Below are 25,072 nucleotides of genomic sequence, written 5' to 3'. Positions count from 1 at the left end.
CAAGAGGATACTCCAGCACATAAGGGGCCATTACCAACGGCGATACCGCGTATCCTGTGGCTAGACATTTCGAGGAAAAGCATGCTAAAAATCCCACTGGTCTAAAATATTTTGTGATTGACTCAGTCCCACCTCAGAGAAGGGGTGGGGATCGTGAAGCACAGTTACGTAAACTCGAGACAAGGCATATTATACTCATGGACTGCAAAGCTCCCAATGGACTCAATGCTAGTGAAGATTTTTACACCTATCTTCACTAGGTCAAAGAGATTTAACAGTAGGCTCGCTTAGTCTGCTTTCCAGTGCATGAGTGTATCAGAAGGACGACTTTACCTCATATATTTAAATATATATATATTTTTTCCAAATCTCCCCCAGCAGAGGAGCAAAGGAGGCACACTCGCACAGTTGGCTTTTAACTTTTTAATAATTTTGGCAATCCTAACGCGTTTCGGTCTTGCAAAGACCTTTCTCAAAGGTAAGCCAAGCACACACGGCACTGCTCAAATCCACAATGATTGCCTCAATTTATTTTTATAGCCCTCTAGTGGGCGCGATCACAGTTCGAAAGGCATCCTGGAATTTGTGGTTCTTTGAACAGTTTTTAGTCCATACCCTCCAGTGGGCGGTGCCTCGTTGTTGGAAAATTAGTAACATTTGTTAATTTCAGCTCATACTTGTGCTCCGTGTTCAACCCATTTTCAAGGTTGTTTGGATCCATACCGGAGACAGTCTTCGGTAGCGCCAGTTCACCCTTACGCTTTCGCGGGCACCAAAAATGGTTTAAGGTCGGGCAAATTGGGCGCACTTGCTGGTGGTGCGTACCTCCACGGCGGAACCAAGCCGTTCAAACCTTTTCCAAATCTCCCCCGGCAGAGGAGCAAAGGAGGCGCACTCGCACAGTTGGCTTTTAACTTTTTAATAATTTTGGCAATCCTGGGGCGTTTCGGTCTTGCAAAGACCTTTCTCAAAGGTAAGCCAAGCACACACGGCACTGCTCAAATCCACAATGATTGCCTCAATTTATTTTTATAGCCCTCTAGTGTGCGCGATCACACTTCGAAAGGCATCCTGGAACTTGTGGTTCTTTGAACAGTTTTTAGTCCATACCCTCCAGTGGGCGGTGCCTCGTTGTTGGAAAATTAGTAACATTTGTTAATTTCAGCTCATACTTGTGCTCCGTGTTCAACCCATTTTCAAGGTTGTTTGGATCCATACCGGAGACAGTCTTCGGTAGCGCCAGTTCAACCTTACGCTTTCGCGGGCAACAAAAATGGTTCAAGGTTGGACAAATTTGGCGCACTTGCTGGTGGTGCGTACCTCCACGGCGGAACCAAGCCGTTCAAACCTTTTCCAAATCTCCCCCGGCAGAGGAGCAAAGGAGGCGCACTCGCACAGTTGGCTTTTAACTTTTTAATAATTTTGCCAATCCTGACGCGCTTCGGTCTTGCAAAGACCTTTCTCAAAGGTAAGCCAAGCACACACGGCACTGCTCAAATCCACAATGAAAGCCTCAATTTATTTTTATAGCCCTCTAGTGGGCGCGATCACAGTTCGAAAGGCATCCTGGATGTTGTGGTTCTTTGAACAGTTTTTAGTCCATAACCTCCAGTGGGCGGTGCCTCGTTGTTGGAAAATTAGTAACATTTGTTAATTTTAGCTCATACTTGTGCTCCGTGTTCAACCCATTTTCAAGGTTGTTTAGATCCATACCGGAGACAGTCTTCGGTAGCGCCAGTTCACCCTTACGCTTTCGCACAACAAAAATGGTTCAAGGTCGGGCAAATTTAGCGCACTTGCTGGTGGTGCGTACCTCCACGGCCGAACCAAGCCGTTCAAACCTTTTCCAAATCTCCCCCGGCAGAGGAGCAAAGGAGGCGCACTCGCACAGTTGGCTTTTAACTTTTTAATAATTTTGGCAATCCTGACGCGTTTCGGTCTTGCAAAGACCTTTCTCAAAGGTAAGCCAAGCACACACGGCACTGCTCAAATCCACAATGAAAGCCTCAATTTATTTTTATAGCCCTCTAGTGGGCGCGATCACAGTTCAAAAGGCATCCTGGAACTTGTGGTTCTTTGAACAGTTTTTAGTCCATACCCTCTAGTGGGCAGTGCCTCGTTGTTGGAAAATTAGTAACATTTGTTAATTTCAGCTCATACTTGTGCTCCGTGTTCAACCCATTTTCAAGGTTGTTTGGATCCATACCGGAGACAGTCTTCGGTAGCGCCAGTTCACCCTTACGCTTTCGCGGGCAACAAAAATGGTTCACGGTCGGGCAAATTTGGCGCACTTGCTGGTGGTGCGTACCTCCACGGCGGAACCAAGCCGTTTATACCTTTTCCAAATCTCCCCCGGCAGAGGAGCAAAGGAGGCACACTCGCACAGTTGGCTTTTAACTTTTTAATAATTTTGGCAATCCTGACGCGTTTCGGTCTTGCAAAGACCTTTCTCAAAGGTAAGCCAAGCACACACGGCACTGCTCAAATCCACAATGATTGCCTCAATTTATTTTTATAGCCCTCTAGTGGGCACGATCACAGTTCGAAAGGCATCCTGGAACTTGTGGTTCTTTGAACAGTTTTTAGTCCATACCCTCCAGTGGGCGCTGCCTCGTTGTTGGAAAATTAGTAACATTTGTTAATTTCAGCTCATACTTGTGCTCCGTGTTCAACCCATTTTCAAGGGTGTTTGGATCCATATCGGAGACAGTCTTCGGTAGTGCCAGTTCACCCTTACGCTTTCGCGGGCAACAAAAATGGTTCAAGGTCGGGCAAATTTGGCGCACTTGCTGGTGGTGCGTACCTCCACGGCGGAACCAAGCCGTTCAAACCTTTTCCAAATCTCCCCTGGCAGAGGAGCAAAGGAGGCGCACTCGCACAGTTGGCTTTTAACTTTTTAATAATTTTGGCAATCCTGACGCGTTTTGGTCTTGCAAAGACCTTTCTCAAAAGTAAGCCAAGCACACACGGCACTGCTCAAATCCACAATGATTGCCTCAATTTATTTTTATAGCTCTCTAGTGGGCGCGATCACAGTTCGAAAGGCATCCTGGAACTTGTGGTTCTTTGAACAGTTTTTAGTCTATGTATATATATTTATATACATACACGCACATCCACAATTCAAGGATTGAGCTGAACATTTAATTAATTGAAAGGCTAGGCATGGTTGCATTTCCTCCTGATATGGAAGCCAACTGTTGGAGAGCAGTGATGAGAAAGAGTTGGACACACTTAGTGGGTGGTTACGAAGACATTAATTGTGGATGGTAAACCAAGTAGGTATTTTTTGGGAGGTTTTATTGTCAGTGTTCCCTTATTCTAGGGGTGTGTTGCAATTTGCAATCTGCTCATCTAGCTGTTTAGTTTCATTTAACATTTTATATAGCACTGCTTTATCCAAAGTACTGTCATTAGGGTGGTTTATAAAGGAACAATCATATAGAATGGTTCCCTTTACCATATAGAGGGGAATGCACTTAACAACAAATAGGAGGAGGAGTAAGCGAAAGAGAAAAAAAACATGCGTATTATCGTCTGTCGTGGCAAGTTAGATACAGTGTGTTGCATGGAGAATAGTGAGAAAGTTTTTAGAGAAAGAAATGAAGGCGGGAGAAAACTAGTTACATAGATAATGGTTGAACAAGGTGCATAACTCAAACTCATGCAGCCCCTGCGGTGCAGGAGGGGGGACACTCCTACAGGGCCCCCATTTAGTTCAAGGTCCATGAATACCTGTGAGGTAAGGGACACTCAGGGGCCACTCCATACATTCTGGAGGGCCCCCACTATTTTGCGTTAGGCCACTGAGTTAAACAGCTGCTTTTAGGGGCATATCAACAACAACCGGCGATAATTATCGCTAAGCGCACTTAGCGCTAGGATAATTATCGCCGGCTAGCGTTGATTTTTATCGCTGAGATAGCGTGCTATTAGCAACGCTTATCTCAATAGCGATAAAAATCCTCACGCTAAGTGGCTAACGTGAGATTATCTCTGCAAACCCAGCGATAATCTCACGTTAGCTTGTTGATAGGGACAGACAAACTTAGCCATGATATCCTCCTTCCATAGGATATCATGGCTAAGTCAGAAAAATACCAGACGTAAAAAAGCAGCGTTAACCGCGGTTAGCGCTGCTTTTTTTGTCTCTAACAGGGTTAGCGATATTCTTGATAATAGGAGAAATGTCGCTTAGCGACATTTCTCCTATTATTTTAGTCTGAAACGCCCCCTTTGCATCTCATTAGAGATGCAAGGGGAAGCGTAGAGTAAAAGGGTGCTAACATGCAAATTTGCGTGTTAGCACCCTGTTGTTGATAGGGTGCTAGTTTTATCTCTGCTTTTTAGGCTTTTAAAGCCAAAAAAGCAGAGATAAAGCCCTTGTTGATATGCCCCTTTGTTTTTTCCGAAACTTTAGGAGATCTCCTTGACACCTGAGCAATGAGGGTTTGTTTGTAATTGTCATCTGTGCCTGATTGGCGAGTGATTACAGACAACTACAGCTGATTGGCTACATACGTCCGTACATTTTTCAACTCTGCTGCACAGTTTCTGCCGAGGCTTAGCGATTGTGCTGCAGTATAACTGACTGGTGTGTGATGAGCACAGGGTCTGTTCGATTAGTCAAGTCACACTGTGCTCTATTTGGCTAATACAGACCATTTAAATAAAATTAAGTATTGATCAACAAAAAGCAGAATGAAACAGCATTTTACATTGTTCTTCCACGCAAACCACTCTCACACAAGACCAAATCAATGTTACAATTAAAATAATTTTCTGTTGCACTTTAAGTGCTCTTAGTACGGGTCAACATTGTCTGCTCGCATTTAAGTGCTCAGCTATGCTAACAACATCACTTCAACTAATAAAGAAGGAAACATTTCATGAAACAATTTACTAAGTAGATGCTAAAGAGCTCTGTAGGGAGACGAAAATTGAAGCAAATTTGTTTTTCTTGACATGTAATGTAAAAGTTCATTTAGCCCTTTACTGCAGGCGTGTTTACCTTCAGAAATGAAGTGCATTTCTAGCAAATTGAGTGCTTCTGCATAAGTAAACCTAATATGAATATATGAGTTGACTTGACTTTTATGAGCTTGCATATTCCTTTGTCTTTTGGGCCTTTGACTGCACAAGAATCCACGGTTTCCCCTACAAGTAGATGTATAAACCCAAGACCAAAGAAAGCATGTATCAGATAAAGCTGGCACTTTAAGGCCTCATTTAAGACAGGTCTCTACCAAAGTTTTAGGCTGACTCGTGCTTAAGTAGTTGATTGCTTGATGGGCTGTATTTTGCCACCTTAGCTAGTAATAAATGTTTTTTTGTAAGTGGAACGATAATGGCATGTTCTGCTCTAGCATTGAAAAGTAGAATCACTTTGGCATCTGCACAGTTATCATATAAACAACAGATTAATTTAACACAAAGCCAAAATGTATTTATTTATTGGACTTGTAACGCGCATAGCTGCCCCAGCAATGGGGCGTCCCAGCGCGATCAGAGACACAGGAGGGTGGCATGTCAAGAGGGCGTTATACAACAGAGGGGTAGAGCCAGGTCTTAATCGCTTTACGGAAAGTTAGATGAATCTGGATCTCTCCAATTGAAAGAGGAAGCCGGTTCCAGAGTAGCGCCGCAAGACAACGAAATGAGCGCCCCCCGGCTTTTGCTCTCACAACCCGAGGGACAGTTGCCAGCATCTGATTGGCCGATCTAAGGGGTCGCTGAGGCATATATGGTTGAAGCAGCTTAGCCAGACCCAAAGGGGCCTGTTGAGTGAGAATTTTATGTGCGACACAAAGGGTTTTAAATTGAATTCGTTTCTCAACAGGCAACCAGTGTAATTTGGGTAGGATATGGGTGACTGACGCAGATCTCGGGAGTGCCACCAGCATACGTGCTGCGGCATTCTGGGTCCTCTGCAAGCGCAGGATACAAGATTTGTTTGCCCCAAGATACAGTGCATTTCCATAATCCAGTCTGGATAGTATTGTCGCCTGGATGATGGTCTGACGAGCTCTAGGGGGAAAGAAGCCCAATATTGGCTTCAAGCCGCGCAGTAGGCCAAAACAGGTCCCAGCCACAGCTTTGGCTTGAGTGTCGAACGATAGCCTGCTATCAAATCAAAAACCAAGGTTTTTAACAGCCTCTTTGGGCACAGGCGCTGGCTTAAGGCTGCCAGGCCAGCATTGTTCAGACGCCGCACATTATAAACATAAGAGGGCACCATATAACAAAAGAGAACTTAACACAACAAGCACAGAACACAAACAATAATGTAATGGAAAAATAGGGCCCAAAAACATAACAGTACAAAAAAACATAACATACCACCACCACAACAAAACACAAGTTACCACTGCAACAAACCTGCTTTCATGACATGATGGTGAAAGCTATTTTGCTCCAAGTGCTGCCTTACTTACCGTAAAGGACACGCCATAGGGCCAGTTGAAAATGTTTTGGGGTTTGGCCTAGGATGTCTGATATTTCACTCTATAGCTTTAGTTAAATGTCTTTGTGTAATCAAAATCACCACACGTTTTCCAGTTTAATAGCAAGTGTTCAATGATCGTTAGAACTGCTCTTGATTGCCAATTTTCTTAAAGATTTACTGCATGTTCTAGAGTCCAGTGGCATTTAAAAACATTCACATTTCTGCAAAAAGAGTTAAATCTTAAATGAAATCCACTGGTGGAATTCTCCATGGGGACAGGATGGTGGGCGGAATTTCATCTGCGGCATATCCTCCACATTTAGAACTTCCCCCGGAAGAAAGAGATTATTATCTCACCCCTGTGGATTGACTATTGAAATGTTGTTGAAATCACTACATTCTTTTGCAGCAATGCAAAACTTTAGAATGAAGCATAATGATAGGTTTCTTGAGGTTGATGAGTCTAATTAATTGAATAGATGCACTGTTATACAGACGAATCCTAAAAATAAATCCCAGGTGTTGGCTCCTATTGAAGATGCTGCTGCTGATGTTTGTAGGAGTGTTCTTGTGTCTTGATTACATGTTATAATTATACAAACTTTTCTCAGCCTTTGTAATTGTTCATTTGTGGATATGCGGTTAGTTTCAACAATGAATACTTACGAAGTTCTCATATATAGAGTTGGTATGAATGCATACCATTTTTAACTCCTTTCTATAACTCACATTAGCACGTTTCCAATTTAAGATAAAAATAAATACAAAGGGAGAACAGGCTGTTCCAGTGCCCAGGTAAGGCAGTTAGAAAGAAAGCAAAAAAAGATGGTGGGCAATCAAAGAAAGAATCATGCATTTTAAAGGTAAATACATGAAAACTAAGCGCCTTATTACTAGTTTTGGCGGTCCTAGATAATGCGGCATGCCACTGCTCTGCTCCAGGGCAGCCGAAACTCCCCACCGCCCGCCTGCCAAATTGCAAGTATTTTTTGTGGTCTGGCGGGCGGCGTGGCGGTCCCACGGTGGTGCTGTTTAAAGGCTCATTGTGAAGGAATGCACCGTGTCATACATTCCTTCCCGTGCGGACACTGGGGATGCAGAACTACAGGGTGCACAATATGTGCCCCCCTGCATGCACCCACGTGCAGAGAGGCACAAGGGGGCCCTGCAGGTCCCCCTTAGTTGCCTCACTGCCACCCTTTCCATGGTGGTGCGATCACCATGAAAAGGGTGGCAGTGAGGCAACTCAAAATATGCTCAGCGTTGCCGCTGCGGCACCTCCAGCATATTTTGGCCTCCAATCGCTGCTAGAGCACCGCAGGATCCTTGATCAGCAGCTGTAGCAGTGGTTCAGTGATGGTCAGACCACCACACTTGTAATACTGTGGGTGGTCCCACAGTGTGGTGGTGGTCGGACTGCCACCACGGCTACGGTGGTCCCATGTACTGCCGTAGTCGTAATAAGGCCCTGACACTTCCCTGTGGGTCACTGGTGCAGCAAGGCAGCAAACCCAGGCCTTAGTAGCACCACCGAGCCATGTACAGTAGAAAGACTAGCTGTAAACCCCAGGACACAAAGAACTTTTTCATTTTCCACTTTCTTCAGGGAACCCAAAAGTATTGAGTCAAATAATCTGCTCCTTAGTCCAGTGACCTTTGTTTTTTGTAAATAAAACATGCTGTGATTTGTTAGCACATACCTATAATAATGAAAGCAAAACTGCAAATCATGCTAATGTATTTCAGTAATAACATGGAGCTATCTGAATATGTCTCTTATGATATTGAGACATGACATCTATGCACACGGATCGATATATACATGATTTAAAAAAAAAAACATTCACCACTTCTAACAATTTGACTTGTTATACATTTGCAGAAATGCACTTCAGCTTTATAGCAGTTTGCAATTTTTTGCAACTTTAAAGTCTTCTTCTAAGGCTTTTAGTCTCCCACGTTTGTGACAAAAAATTGCATTATTGGTAAAATGTTCACATATTTTCATTGCCTCACTCCACACACAAATAATCTGATGCAATCACCGCATGCTGATCTGTGAAAGGTAATGGGCCTGCTGAATATAACTCGTTTCCACTGGGCAACATCCTGCTTTGCAAGAAAGATTTTTTGAAGACCATATTTCTTTTCCATCGGTGCAAAACCAATCTGAACAGAAAATGCCGTTAAAATAATACAGCGAAGAAGCAATTATCTATTCGTGAAGCATGACAGTGGAAGGTCGACCAACCACAAGGGTATAATTTTCATGCCTTGTAGCCTACCTAGCCTTTAGACTTGGATATTGCCTCCTTTAGAGGGCGTGGCTTGGCACCCATCAAAAATTGCCACTCGCAGATAGAACTTCGTGGTGGTCAGCGAGGAAAGATGGACCTCATTTATTGTCCTCATTACATAACGCCTAAAACTTCACAGACCTGATGTGGGAGGCGGATCTGCTTCATTGGAGGGGATTTTTACTGCAGTAGAACTGGTGGCAGAGTTATTATTTAACACAGAGGGTACATGTTTGTGAAGAATCGTGGCCGCCATTTTGGACTCTGTGATGTATCCAAGTGTACCTGTCGGTTTGGCTGTCCTCAGACAGCAAGCCCAACTGACACGCGGACTTGCAGTGTCCTGTGCCCACCATTCCTCCTCCTGCTGCTGCCCCTCAGAGGATGGCCCCACCCACAAGGCTCGGCTGTGGCTCCGGTGTAAAATAAAACGATAATAACACAGTTTTATTAATTGCTTTATTATCAGTTTATTTTACATGTGTCTGCTGGTTCCAGCAGTGGGGTAATGCTCCTCCGTCATAAAGGGGGAGCGGCCCCTGCTTTCAGGATCACAATTTTAGAGGTTTTGTTCTTCTTGCCTGGGTGAATATATAAATTCAGAATAAACAATGTGAAATTCTGAGTTTGACACATTGGATTAAGGATAAACCCAGGTCCATAGGTTCTTGGTCCCATTGTAGGTCCATGGCGATGTAAAGAGAAAGACCCCCTTTCACTCTTCCCAAGTTGCTAACTTTGCTAGCTTCATTTTCATATTCTTTAAAGCCCATCGGGGTGTCGTTGTCTGCATCCAATTTCCTGTAGCAGCATGACATCAAAGTCTTGTAGAGCGGTTATAAATCCATTCACCCCCCCAACTTGCTACTGAGGCCATTCACATTGACATTGGTATAATGACATAATGTCTACTGTCCAGGCCCTAGTATTTATAACAAGCCTGTCTTATTGACTGGATTTGAATAATGCCAAACAATATATCTAATGTGAAGTCAAGTTGTTCCTGTTGCATTTCTGTGACTAACACCCTTTTATTTGTGCATTTTCAATGGTCCATTAGCCCTAATAGGAGATAGCGTTATTGATGCCTTTTCTTTAACTCTCCAAGGTATATAACTTGTGCATCTAAATAAGCTACTCGTATACTGGACTGCAGGTATTTTATTTTCTGGTATATCATAATAAGAACATACACTTGTACATGTATATGTGTTCATCCTTAAATGGGAAGAACTAAACGTTCTTAGGATAAAGTATAAATCTCATGCTAAAGGTGCAACACCCATAGTCCACTCCTTAACTAATACCAGTATGGCACATAAGGTAGACATGATTCCCACTCAGCACAATCCTAATGTTGTAAATGTGGTATTATCAAAAACACCTACAGCTAAGGGAGGATCCAAAACTGGTATGAAGAGCAATTCGTCCCATCACTTCAAATCATATAAGAATTAAAAAGCTCCACCATCACCAGCAAAATTCCCTTCTCCAATTTCAATGGAGATTCTACAGGATGAAAGTAGGGCTCTTAAACAATACATAGAAGAAACAAGTCAGCGACTCCATAGCCTAGATGACAAATGGTCATTGATAGACAACAGAGTTATGGAGATGGAGCTCAGAGTTGGAGAATAGGAAGCTGCTTCTCAAAATATTAACACCCTTCAAGTCAAGGTTGCACAACTTAAAAAGCATGTTGAAGACCTCCAAAATCGCAACTGCAAAAATAATCTCTGCATTAATGGTTTAGCAGAAGTCTCGAAGGTTCTGATCCTATTAACCCCTTCAGTGCCACGCCCTTTCCCCGCCCTGTGCCGGCCGTTACATTAGCGGGCGGGGTTCATGACGAGCTGGACTCGTCATGGGCACAGCGCAACCACGGCCCATGACGAGTCCAGCTCGTCATGGGCACTGAAGAGGTTAAATGTTTTCAATCTTTTATAGATAAAATTCTTGATATGCCAGAATCTGCTTCTCTTAACATACAGAGATTTCATAGACTATGACACAGTAATAAACCTCATCTTCTTCTCAGAAGCCCAGAGGAGTCCATAATTTTTTTTTTAGAGTATACAGATTTACTCAAAGTCTTCAGAGCTGCTAGTAGTAAGGGACGAGTATAATGGTCTGGCTCCAATTTATACTTTTCACAAGACTTGGCTAAATCAACTGTAGATCGTCAAAAAAAGGTCCTAGAAATGTGCCCTGCTTTGAGGTCTTTAACCACCAGTTTTGAACTCTTTCGCCTGTGCATTTTTAAAGTCACTTACAAGAACAGTACTATCATATATGAGGATCCAGATAGATTACAGGAATGTTTAGATAACTTTAGAGAAGATTGAATGGATGCTTCAAGATTGTCATCCACTTGAAAATATAATCTTCGTATTTTATGAATGATGTGTCTTTTACTATTTATTAGTTACATTATTTAAATACACACTCTCTGCAATCTTTTAGCAATTGTTATAAGCACACCTGTTCTGTAACTAACTGAGTTCTATTAGCATATTACTTTATGTATTGATGGCATCCATTTTATTGTCATTTTGTCTGGTTTCCCTTGAGACCTGCCCTGGACCCTGATGGTGTCCTCCTCCTGTGGTTCCACCATCCCTACTTATTTGTTTGTTAGTAGGTTTGTTTTATCTGTCTTTCTGTTTTCACATGTTTTATTCTACACCTTTCTCTTTTGTACTTTGTTTTGTTATATTAGTTTTCATCCTTTTTATGTTCTCTTTTCCTCTAAGATCTTTAATACCTTTATGTCCCTACTCATTATTTACATAGCCTTTTGAATTATCTAAAGTTACAGTATTTTACCTTTATCTTTATATAACTTGTAATGCTATCATCAATAGTGTGCATACATGGCAATGTCTTTACAAATAACTTCTTGGAATGTTAGGGGGCTAGGTTCTCCTATTAAACGACAGAGAGTTTTATCACTTTTGGAAAAAATTTAAAATGATGTTGCTCTCTTACAAGAAACCCATTTGGTACAATCTGAAATTAACAAGCTTGTGTGAAAATGGGTGGGATATGTATTTTCTTATCTAACCTTTGTAAAACTACTTTAGATGTTCACTAAATATCTCAAGATTGTGATACAAAAGAGAGGTGGCTTACTGTAAAATTGATAATTAATAACATCCTGTTTACTAGTTTCAGTATTGATGCACCCACTAAACCTGATAAACACTTTTTGATTGACATTTCACATAAATAAATGTCTATTGCAGATGACTATTTGATTCTCGGAAGTGACTACAATCTTTGAATGGAACCTTTACTTGATCATAACTCTAAGGTTACATTTATTCCATCCACTGGTCACAAAGCATTTAGCTCAGCCATAGGCCACATATCTCTGGTGGATGAATGGAGGCTTTGTAATCTGACATTGTGGGAATATACTTTCTTTTCTTTGGTACACTCTTTTCAGTCCAGCATAGATCATTTATTTATTTCTAAATCTTTATTTCTGCATCTCTTGAAATTCAGTGATAGGCTCAAAATTGATCTTTGATCATGTGCCAGTCATTACGGGTTTGGATCTTCTTCCTGTTTCTCAAGGAATTAAAAAGTGGCGGTTTAATAACTCTCTCCAAACTAGATATGCTTTGTTCAAGAATCTTTTCTTTTCAATGATACTTCATATATATTTCCTCAAATTCCATGGGATTTATTTAAAACGAAAGCCAGGGACTTCATAATTTCACATGTTTAAAAAGATTAATAAACAAAAATCAGCTTGAATCCCAGAAAATATAAAAGAACTAGAACACATACTATACAACGAAGCCCACGTCTAGTCATGATGAGTTATTTAAGGCAAAATTTTGATTTAATAAGCTTTCTACCGAAGATGTGGCCTCCAATTTGCATAAATCTAGTGCCAAATATTATGGAGGCCAAATGTTAGTCAACTATTTTAAAATTAGGAAAGCAAGGATTACAATTGAAACTATTGTAAAGGATAAAAATATATCTAATTTTAAAGATACTGAGCTTGTGAATAAATTAAAAAAAATTATCAATCTAATTTGTACACACCAGATTGAATTTCTACTTCTGATCTGTTACACAGTATTTTGCTGACATTAAAAAACAACATGTTGATTTCTATCCCCTGGAGGATAGGAATCTCACACTTGAACTTCTAAAGGCAATTAATTCGGTTAATTTGGATTATAAAATGTTTGCAACATTTATTGCTGTTTGTCATGGACCATTATTACCCAAACTGATAGGACGTGAACAGCCAGGGTTTTTTTAGAGGCAGAAACCTATCAGACAATACAAGACTTTTCTTTAATTCAGTAAGGATTTCTAATACAAATAAGCATTCCTTAGCTGTTATTTCCCTGGACACTAAGAATGCATTTGATCGCATGAGTTGCTCTTTTATCTTTCAAGCACTTAAGTGTTCTGACTTTGGTCTGAATTTTCTTAGTTTAGTTTCTCTTTTATATTTCTCACCGTCAACATCTATATATGTAAATGGTCTGACATCAATCTCCTTCTTACCACACAAAGGAGTTGGACAAGGTTGCCCTTTGTCACCTCTACTCGTTGTTCTCGCATTAGAATCTTTGTGGTAAATAATTTAATTACCGGGACTTAATTTGATACAGAAACATAATAAAATAGCTCAGTAAATAAGAGGCAGAATCCGTGGTATTAGAGGTTCGGAATGGGCTTTATTCCAATTGTCGATTATAATCGGTTGCTCCAAGTTCCATCACCACGAAGGTTCAGGAAGTGAAGTACATACATTATTGATAATTATTCACTTTTATACAATAGGCATTACAGTGAGGCCAATGCAAGAGGCGTAACAATTGATAGCAAAGATAACATTTCACATGCGTAGCTGAAGGAGGCGTAATTGGGTGTAACAAGGAAAACGTCATTGGTTATGATGTCACATATGGGTGGACCTATGAAATAATTTTGCAATGTCAGCAAAAATACTTGGCAGGGATGCGCGCGCAGCAGTATGACGTGTGATTGACGTGCAACTAGGGGGTGAAGGGGACTTGACATTTAGCTCTACATGTGGCGACAGAAGTCTGGAGGGTCAAGTCAACCTAATCCCAAATCATATCTAACATCCTATGTTTAAAGAACTATGTTATCCAGAAGAGAGGTCTCTTAGAGTAGAATCTTATTCTATACTGACTATACTGACTGTTAGTGCGTGTACAAGCGTCTAAGTGTCTACACTAGATGCGAGGGCAGGAATCTTCCATAGTAACAGGGCTATGAATTACTTGCATGAAGACAGAGAAGCCGGGCCTTTGCTCGGTAGCTGGAAGAATGTTTACTGAAACTACTAGACAGGAATGCATCGGGCAGGGAACGGAGCAGATAATTTCGAAGGTAAAATACAGTTTCTTGGCAGGCAACAGGCTTCGTGAGCCGCGCAGGGAATGAGACAAAGTTCATGGTCACAGATGCAGGCTCAGACTGGAGCTTCAGAGGCAGAAAGCAAGAAAAGCTTGATGACAGAATCCGGGCCTACTTGCCTGGACTGTAAAATGGCATAAGTGAACCATATAAAGCCGGTGGCCTTTCATACTTAGGAATGGAATATCCGGCCTATTCATGGCGGATCTGAAAGAGGACATGTTGACGGTGGACGCACATGGGTTTGCGTCTTCATAACTGGAACTGGAGGGAGCATACATGTACTTGTGATTCATACATGAAACCGTTGGGGTCCAAGATAGGGGACATAACTGATCAGAAAAATCCATATTTCCACATTCCCTCCTTGTCCCCTACTTGCCCGTCAAGAGATATCAATCTTCATCAATCCATTGATCTGTTCATATAGCATCATTTGTTCTTCTTTTTTCTTCTGGGACGAATGAAATCTTGGTGATGGGACACACGATGTGGCACACAGACCACAAATCGCTGGTCCACATTGTAGGCATAGACAGCAACTGAATAGTATGAGAAAGCCAATACCTAGGAAGGATAGGACCTTCCATCCAAAGGTAGATAATACATTCCAAAACCAACCGGACCAAGTCCAGGTGCCTGGATTCTGGTGTATCTGGCTTACAATCTTATGAAGGCGAGTTATGGCTTTATATACAGATGGCGAATTTTCTGGTATGAAAATGCAACAACTTGATCCGATGACCCTACAAGCTCCGCCCCTATCGGCCAGGATGACGTCAAGGACAAGACGATTTTGAAGCACAACAATCCGCATAGCAGACTGCTCTTCTGTTAAATTGCCTAAGGCGGAAATAGTTTCGTTCACTACTGCTTCAAGGGTTCTGGTTAATCTACGTATCAGCTTACTATTAGTAACTGTACCTATATAGGGAAAGAGACCTTTATTGAAATCTGTGTATTTTTCCCATGCTGTTTCAGTGTAATCGACTATCGGGAGATCTCTCCTTACTCTAGTATATACTAAATGAGTATTTCTGTGATAATCAGGAGGAGCTAGAAAAACAGGCGGCAAAAGAAATCCAATGTAGCAGGTACCATCCCAATCTAGAGGCAAACGTACATATGCCGTCTGACCACATATGAAATAGGAATGGCGGGAAGCTCTAAATGTAGACTTGCCTTGATCACTAAATTCTACTACAGTGGTGCATCTACTATGGCCCATATGTATGGAACCATTCTTTCTTACACATAATTCACCTTTTACTGGAAATATTGACATAGCGGGCAAAATTGGAGTAGCTTCGGATTCGACATTTAGGATCATAAGATTAAGCGTAAAATTACCTAATCCATACACTTCATTTTCTAGATCAGTTCCTGTTCTCTGGGGAAATCCCTCCTTGTTAGGATAGCAGACCTTAAGTAAAACTAAATTCAAATTTCCCCATACCCAGTTATCTTGATAAACTGCAGAATTCGAATCTAGGGAATTGATTAAGCTAAACCATGCTCCACAGGAGCCGTTGTGTGTGAACGGGTATGGAAAGAGAGGTAGAATTTCTTTATAATTCTGATAGGGAGGGAGTCGGCCACATATCCAACAATTTGTAGCATTGCTAACCTGATGGGAATGATGTAACATACTAATAAACGTGTTATTGCGCAGCGCAAATCTATAAGACAACTCAAGCGGAGGTAATTCACTAAAAGAATGTTCAGCAGTAACATTATAAACGTGTCTAAAAATAGGATAATATATATGCAACAATATACTTGCAGTAATTATTAAAAGACTTAAGGAAAACAAAATTAATAACGTCACTGTACAATGACTACGCAGTGATTTACAGTACGCCTGTCGTTTCAACATTTTTCGGGTGCATTCTCTATTCAGGTCCAAGGGATACATGTCAGAGACAATTCAACCGCTTCACCTCGGAGAGGACTTAAACAATCAAATTGCTTGACTGATTGGATCTGAGTTTTAGTTTATAAAGTTCGGAATTACTCTTTTCAACAAAAGGAAGTTTTGAGTCAATGGGTGAAGACACACGAGGTGTGGTATTCACATCCGCTGGTAGTCCATGAAATTTCTTGATATGACTTGAATGAATCCAGCCTTTTCTGCCCTCGATCTTCACGGCTGTCCTTGTGGTGAGCAAGACCAATTTCGGTGACTTCCACCTAGGATCCAGCTGAGTCTTTCGATCAAAGTTCCTCACTAAAACGAGATCCCCCGGAATTACGTCATGGGGTTTCACCTCAGTGTTGTCAGGAAAAGCTGCAGCTACCTGTGAACGACAAGATTGTAGTGCAGACATCAAGGAAGCCAAGTAATCTGTCAGCATATTACAGTCAATATCAGTTATTTTGCGTGGTATAGGCGTCCCCCACATATTTGGTGGTCTACCGAAGATCACCTCATAAGGGGATAGCCCTGTTCGAGAATGTGCTACCATTCTCATGTAAAAGAGTGCAACTGGTAACGCTACTACCCAGTCAACACCTTTCTCTCTGCATATTTTGGACAATCTAATTTTCAGGGTCTGATTATGTCTTTCTACGAGACCTGCTGCTTCGGGGTGTCGGACACAGTGGAATTTCCACTGATAGCCTAACAAAAGTGAAACGTGTTTCATTAATTCGGATGAGAACGGCTGGCCGTTATCTGAGTAGACAACACGTGGCAAACCGTATCGTGGGAAGAATTCTCGAACCAACTGTTTGGCAGTAGTCGGGGCCGTGTAATCTGAAACCGGGTATGCCTCCGTCCAACGGGAAAGAGCACAAACAACTACGAGAACATATTTGAATCCTCGACATCGTTCCATCTGGATATAATCCATCTGGAGGACTTCAAAAGGGTGATCAGGAGGCTGAAATCCACCCTGTTCTACGGGAACGAACCAAATGTGTTGAATGCTGTCTAGCATAGCTTTTTCTCCTAGATGTGCTGGACTATGTACAGTGTTAATTATAACCTGGACCATTGAATCAGGAAGGAACCACACAGATTTTTCCTTCGTCATCCATCCTTGATCCGTTTGGATCCCTCCTAATTCAGTCCATTTCTTTATTTCGTCTGGTGTAGCATGTGTCTGTATATCAATTACGTCAAGAGTAGGATCTTTAACCGTCATACAATGTGTTGGCGTCGGGACTATTGTCTTTGTCATGTCGGATGTTTGAGTTTGAGCAGTCTGTTTAGCTGTTCTGTCAGCTAGATCATTGCCTTGAGAAATGATATCAGTAACCTTCGTATGAGCTTTACATTTCATAATTGATATTGCAGTGGGTAGATGTATTGCATCTAATAAGGCATGAATGAGGGGTCCGTGCTGAATGTGGGCACCGTGAGAAGTTAAATAACCTCTCTCTCGCCACAGCACGCCGAAGTCATGTACAACTCCGAATGCATAACGTGAATCAGTGTATATGTTGACTTTTTTATTTGTGGCTTGAATACAGGCTTGTGTCAGAGCGACAAGCTCTGCTGCTTGAGCGGACAAGGTATTTATGCAATTTGTTTCAATGATTTCAGTGTCTGTTGTGACTGCGTAAGCGGCCACTAGTTCTCCTGTACCTTTTCTCATACATGAACCATCTACATACAACGTCAGGTCTGGGTCTGACAATGGGACATCTGTCAAGTCTTGTCTGGGTTTCGTCGTGATTGTAATAACATCAATACAGTCATGAGCTAGTGGGTCTGTTCCATTTACAGGTAAAAGTGTGGCAGGATTCAATGTGTTACAACGTCTGATTTCTATATGTGGCTGAAACAGTGTTAGTTCGTACCCTGTAAGTCTTGCTATAGTCAAATGTTGTGTTTGCGTTCGATTCACAAGAACCTCCACTGCATGTGGTACTTGTACTGTCAATGGATGTCCTAACACTATGGCATCGCTTTGTCTGATTGCTAAAGCTGTCGCTGCCACTGATTTCAGGCACGCAGGCAGAGCCTGAGCTACGGGATCTAATGTACTAGAAAAATAAGCACACGGTTTGTGTGATCCTGCTTGTTCCTGTGTGAGTACTGACAAAGCAGTACCTTCTCGTTCTGTAACAAAGAGTGTAAAATGTTTTCTGTAACATGGTGTTGCTAAAACAGGTGCTTGGCATAGAGCTTTCTTTAAGCTTTCAAAAGCTTGTGTATGTTCCTGAGTCCAAGGGAGAACAGTCGATGTGGCTGCCTCCTGTGTTGTCAACTGAATGAGTGGTTTTGCTAGAAATGCATACTGAGGGATCCACTGCCTACAATATGAAGTGAGGCCTATAAAAGCCCGCACCTCCTTTTGTGTCTTGGGTATTGGCATGTTAGCTATTAACTGAATGCGGTCGGGTGTAAGCTGCCTTCCCTCCTTGGACAGCGAGTGTCCAAGATAAACAACTCGCTGGACACAGAATTGCAGCTTAGAAGGGGACACCTTGTGCCCCTTTTCGGCTAGAAATCGTAAAACTGTCAGTGATGCTTTCTCACATTCGGGTTCGCTTCTAGCGGTGATCAGCAGATCATCGACATATTGAAGCAAGGCAGTGTTAACTGGCATGTGGATACTGTCGAGTTCTCGTTTCAGTGCTTGGCTATAGATGCTGGGGCTTTCTGTAAATCCTTGAGGTGCGCGTGAGAATTTGAAGCTACGTCCATTTAAACTAAATCCGAACAAATATTGGCTTTCCGGATCTATTGGGACGCTGAAAAAGGCATTTTTGAGATCAATTACAGTAAAGAATGTTGCTTCGGAATCAATAGCTGTCAGTAATGACGAGATATCTGGGACCACAGGGAATTGTGGCACAATGCATTTGTTCAATTCGCGCAAATCAATAACCAATCGATATACTGGCGGGGCCTTCGGATCTGTTCGTTTAAGAATCGGAATTATCGGTGAATTACATACGTTGGAGTCTGTTTCTACAACCACTCCTTGGGCAATGAGCTCGTCAATGATTTGTAGTAAAGCCACTACAGCATCTGGTGGTAACTTGTATTGTCGCATTCGTGGTAGTACCACTCCTGCCTTTAGTGTAACTCGATATGGTGTAATATTCATGCACCCAACATCAATTAATAGATTTTCTCGGACTTCATTTGAATTCTCTTTACTCTTCTCTTCCTGTCTACGTGCTTTTTCTGTACGTCTATACGATTCTTTACGCCATAATTCAATGGCGTCTTTCTGTGATTGTCTAGCTTTCTTTTTCCATAATTCTTCCTCTACTTTCACGATGCACTCTGCATCCCAGGTCCCAGCCGCGGGCCACCTCTGACTTTCTGGTAATTCCTTAGTGTAGTCTACCCATAAATCAAGAAATAATATAGCGTCTAAGCCGTGTTTATGATACATGAAGTACCCTGGAGTGTCCCTAGGAGGAATAGGAACAGCTTCTTCGAGTACCCCTTTTCTAGTTGTGATCTGTCTTAATTTCGAAAAGAGCGGCATATTGAGAACTGATCTGATACTTGATCTTGAACAAACTTAATACAATAAACACGATAATGAACAGTCACTCATACCACAATATGCAGAACGTATTAACACATTTAACATTTAACATTTAAGTGAGCACAATGATGATACGATCTAAGGAAACTTAATTACTGAACATAATACTCGGCATTAACTGAATTATTCTGAATTTATATACTAGGTATACTAGATATACTGCTAAACAGTACAGATACACTGCTGAAACAGTGCAGACCGGATTTGTGTACCCAAACCCGTCTGGACCGGCACAACTTATGTGCACGCCAGAACGCCTCCCCAGTAATGGTACTCACCGGGTAGCTCGGAACGGAAGGCCTCGGAACGGAACTGAACTGAACTTGAACCGGACTGGACTCGACTCGAACACTTCGGAAACTGGACTCGACTCGGGACTTCGGAAACTGGTGGGCCTCTGTATACCTCGGATCTTGCTCTCTCAGCTAGGCTCTGGTCGGGATACTTCGCACTTCTCACCGCCTCGTCTGGGTGTTGATCGCAGCCTCAGTCGCCCCCGCTTGACCGGAGGGAGATACAGGAAATCCTGCTGGTACGCGTTGTTGTCCGTCCAGCTGTGGCAGGAGACCGGGCCTGCAACGCACCACCGGCGCGTGAGATGAGAAAGTGTCCCTATTCGGGCGCCATTCATGTGGTAAATAATTTAATTACCGGGACTTAATTTGATACAGAAACATAATAAAATAGCTCAGTAAATAAGAGGCAGAATCCGTGGTATTAGAGGTTCGGAATGGGCTTTATTCCAATGGTCGATTATAATCGGTTGCTCCAAGTTCCATCACCACGAAGGTTCAGGAAGTGAAGTACATACATTATTGATAATTATTCACTTTTATACAATAGGCATTACAGTGAGGCCAATGCAAGAGGCGTAACAATTGATAGCAAAGATAACATTTCACATGCGTAGCTGAAGGAGGCGTAATTGGGTGTAACAAGGAAAACGTCATTGGTTATGATGTCACATATGGGTGGACCTATGAAATAATTTCGCAATGTCAGCAAAAATACTTGGCAGGGATGCGCGCGCAGCAGTATGACGTGTGATTGACGTGCAACTAGGGGGTGAAGGGGACTTGACATTTAGCTCTACATGTGGCGACAGAAGTCTGGAGGGTCAAGTCAACCTAATCCCAAATCATATCTAACATCCTATGTTTAAAGAACTATGTTATCCAGAAGAGAGGTCTCTTAGAGTAGAATCTTATTCTATACTGACTATACTGACTGTTAGTGCGTGTACAAGCGTCTAAGTGTCTACACTAGATGCGAGGGCAGGAATCTTCCATAGTAACAGGGCTATGAATTACTTGCATGAAGACAGAGAAGCCGGGCCTTTGCTCGGTAGCTGGAAGAATGTTTACTGAAACTACTAGACAGGAATGCATCGGGCAGGGAACGGAGCAGATAATTTCGAAGGTAAAATACAGTTTCTTGGCAGGCAACAGGCTTCGTGAGCCGCGCAGGGAATGAGACAAAGTTCATGGTCACAGATGCAGGCTCAGACTGGAGCTTCAGAGGCAGAAAGCAAGAAAAGCTTGATGACAGAATCCGGGCCTACTTGCCTGGACTGTAAAATGGCATAAGTGAACCATATAAAGCCGGTGGCCTTTCATACTTAGGAATGGAATATCCGGCCTATTCATGGCGGATCTGAAAGAGGACATGTTGACGGTGGACGCACATGGGTTTGCGTCTTCATAACTGGAACTGGAGGGAGCATACATGTACTTGTGATTCATACATGAAACCGTTGGGGTCCAAGATAGGGGACATAACTGATCAGAAAAATCCATATTTCCACAAAATTCAGCAAAACTCAGCCATGAAGGGATTTCATTATGGTGAAAATCAGGTAAAATAGGCTGCATATGCGGGAAATGTTTTGATGTTTATATCTAACCCAACCTCTTCTCTACCGACAATCCTTAATGAAGTAGATAACCTTTATATGGCCTCATGATATAAACATAATGCAGATAAACGTGAAATCCTACCTCTTAATAAATTTTGTTTTAGACCGCATTTAGTTTGCACCAATCTTGCATGGACACCCCAAAAACCAAATATATAGGATTATGGTTTGCAAACAGCATCAAAGAGACTGTTTCTCTCAACATAAATTCAGTAGCTACAAAAATCCCTTCTCTAACATCTAGATGGAATCCACGATTCTGATCCTGGTGGGGCAGATAGGATTAAATTAAAATGCTGCTTGTACCTATTATTCTTTTTACTTTAGCTAATATACCTGTTCAAATTCCAACATTATTTTAAATCCATATACTGTGTCTCATGGAATAATAAAAAAACCTCAAAGAGTTAGGTGGAGTTAAGTTTTCCATTTTGCATCCTATCACACTGCTTTTTTCTTAAATCATCCCAAATATTTGATTATGAAAGACATGAGTGAGCCCCTCCTTAATGAACAAAACTTGAACTTTCTTTTATAGTTCCATGTTTAGTTGATGAATTATTTACCTGGGTTCATAAACCTCTGAGCCTTTCTTTTCCTATTCATAAGCACACTTATCGAACATTTGTCCAATCTTAGACCTACATTTAACTGACAAAGACACATTTTTAGAATCATCCTTGTGGTAGAATACATTGATTTAGAAAAAAGGCAGAACTATTTTGTGGAAATCCCGAAAATATAAGGGACTCTTGTGAGTTATATCTTGTAGATATTCATGAGTGTATATCCTTCCAACAAGCACAACTTCTCTTTCAGTTACCAGACACATTTGCTCATAATATGCAATAATAAATATTTAATCTCACAAATATTGCAGTCCCTTCCCTCCACAAATAGGTCTAAACCTCTAAAATGCAAATTACACAACTCGTATCATTCTCTCCATCAGCATCCACAATTTAAAGGGCCCTCAATGCATCCAGTGAGTTAAGCGACAAGACTAAATTTGAACTCCGATGGGAAATGGAATTTAATATTTCCTGGCCAATACAATTACAGAATACAATTTGTAGTTTACCACACAAATCTTCTAGAATAGCAAACATTATCCAAACACTATTGTTTATATATATTAGACTCCTCGTCATGCCCATTTCTTTAAATAGAGGAATTCCACCACTTCTCCTGAGGCACCTTTGGCTGACCTTTGTCATATTCTTTTCTACTGCCCTCATACAACTCAATTGCGGTTGAAAATTTGGAAACAAATTAATGATATTTTTTATACAATTGCTCATTTTTCATACTCAAATGTATTTTTAGGTAGTTTATTAGAAGACTGGAAACATTCTGCTTGCACTTTTGATATTAACAAATAACAAAAAACTGGAAAGCTTCATCATCTATTTCCTTTCAAGGATGATGGTATGGTATTTGCTGCAGTCATCGACTAGACAGAGCATATATTCAACCTATGACTTTAGACATACAAAGAGAAACTTTCTGGTCACTAACCACAGTTTTTGTAGACTAATCTTCTCAAATCTCTCAGACACACAGCCATCAGTTGAAGAAGTCAATAAGGCTCCTTATATATTCCTGTACATTATTTGAAATCCTATATTACAGAAATGTATTGCATTGCTCCTGTTATAGTATATGATGTTTAGTAATTTTAGCTAGTTATAGATGTCTCATTTAATATTCTTGCTTTTCTTGTAAGGCTAACTTCATATATTATCTACTTATATATTATTTCTTAATTTCTTGTTTCTTTCATTCTTTCTCTTTTGTTTGTTCCAGTAATTTTAGATTTTAACTACTATTTTGTCATACTTTTATATTCTATTGACAATCATATACCTGTTTAATGAGATGGCGTATTATTGATTGCTTTTTATTCTTTAATAAAATATTTTAAACTTAAAAAAAAGAAATTTCAAAAGTTATTGCCTCCTTTAGGTTTTATACTTTAGGATATTCATGGCACCATAAATCCAATCATAACTATAAGGTCTGTTTTGTAGAACGTGCAGACTTGCACTGCTTCGTTTTGCGTTTTAATGGTTCCTGCTTAGATGTAGCGGGTGCCTAGACTACAAGGTAAAATTTTAATGTATAAACTATATGGCACTATGGCCCAGGCAAAGAGAAGCACCATTTCAACTGCCATCAATACATCCTGGTAATTTAGTTTATTATTTCCTTAAATCATCACAGAAAGATAGAATTTAGCCTCTGGCTCATAACCACGGTTGGTCATCTGCTTTAGTATCACGTATGCTATATTTTTAAACTTAGTTATTGGAGTTTTTGTGTTCGGTCTCTTCTTATTATGTCATCAGGGGCAAAGGTTGCATAACTGACCCTGTGGAGTAGTCAGTGGTCAAAGGTTATGCAAGGATTATGTGCTGTTAGCACTTCCTATGATGTCATCAGTGGTGAAAGGGCATATTATGTTACTTCCGCTACCTTTTTTTTATTTTGGTGATCGGATGTCCATGCAGTGGGGTATTGGTATGTGCACTTAGGACCTAATCAACAATAATTCAGACAAACATTACGAAGAAGGATTTTTCTCCACACAAACAATTGAGTAAGTTTCTCTGCCCAAAAGCCCTTATTCATAATTACACTTTCGTGTACACCCTTCTTCCCTTCCTGTACCTTGGTATCACATCACAGTACTAGCCATTTCTAGCCACTTCAGAGAAGTTGGAAATGTGACAGTCTCAATCAGTGAGTGATTTAGATAGTTCAGCCTTATGTTTAGTGGTATAACTCCTCCAATCATTTTGTTGGTTTTAGTGCCTTGACTTCCAGTTACCAGCTGTTAACACACACCTTGTCCGATACATAGTTCTGTTCACTCAGCAACTTTTTTCACTTGATTCCTATATACGCGTAAACCTCTCATAGGATTGTCTGACATTTCATAATAATGCATTAGTGTACCTATATTTCTGTGATAGATCAACATAAGAATCAATATATTGGGGTCCTATGGGAGCGTTATTAACCCGAGTGACTCAGCATGGTAGTCCCTTAAAATGGTTATGCTTTACTAGCCTCGCACCAAAACTTCAATGTTCCATGTGATTGAAATGGGCTCTCAAACTTTCTGCTCTCAAATGTGTGGTACATTCATCTCATTAAGAAGCATCCTATCCTGTGTAATAAAAGTATTTTTCCTTTTTATAAGAAAAAACACTAACTGGACCATAATTTATGAGTGTTGTTGCAAGCCAGCGAATTGGAGTTGCTAGCCCACATCACCTCCCCTGAGTAGGACTTTGGCTACTCTGCTTTGGTACCCAATAAAAAGACATTGCAGACTTTTTACTTGCGCAGGACTCACATCCTTTGCAACTAATCACCCAATTTCTTACAACTAGCCTCCTGGATTTACTCTGTGCAACCATGATGTATGCCACTTTTCACACACACCAGCCAGCCATGTAAAGTAATCTGTTCACTCTGAAAT

This window comes from Triturus cristatus, chromosome 10 (genome assembly GCF_964204655.1).
Source record: "Triturus cristatus chromosome 10, aTriCri1.1, whole genome shotgun sequence".
NCBI classification, from domain to species: domain Eukaryota; kingdom Metazoa; phylum Chordata; class Amphibia; order Caudata; family Salamandridae; genus Triturus; species Triturus cristatus.
The sequence above is the reverse complement of the archived record's forward strand: the minus strand, read 5'-3'. Positions refer to the sequence as shown.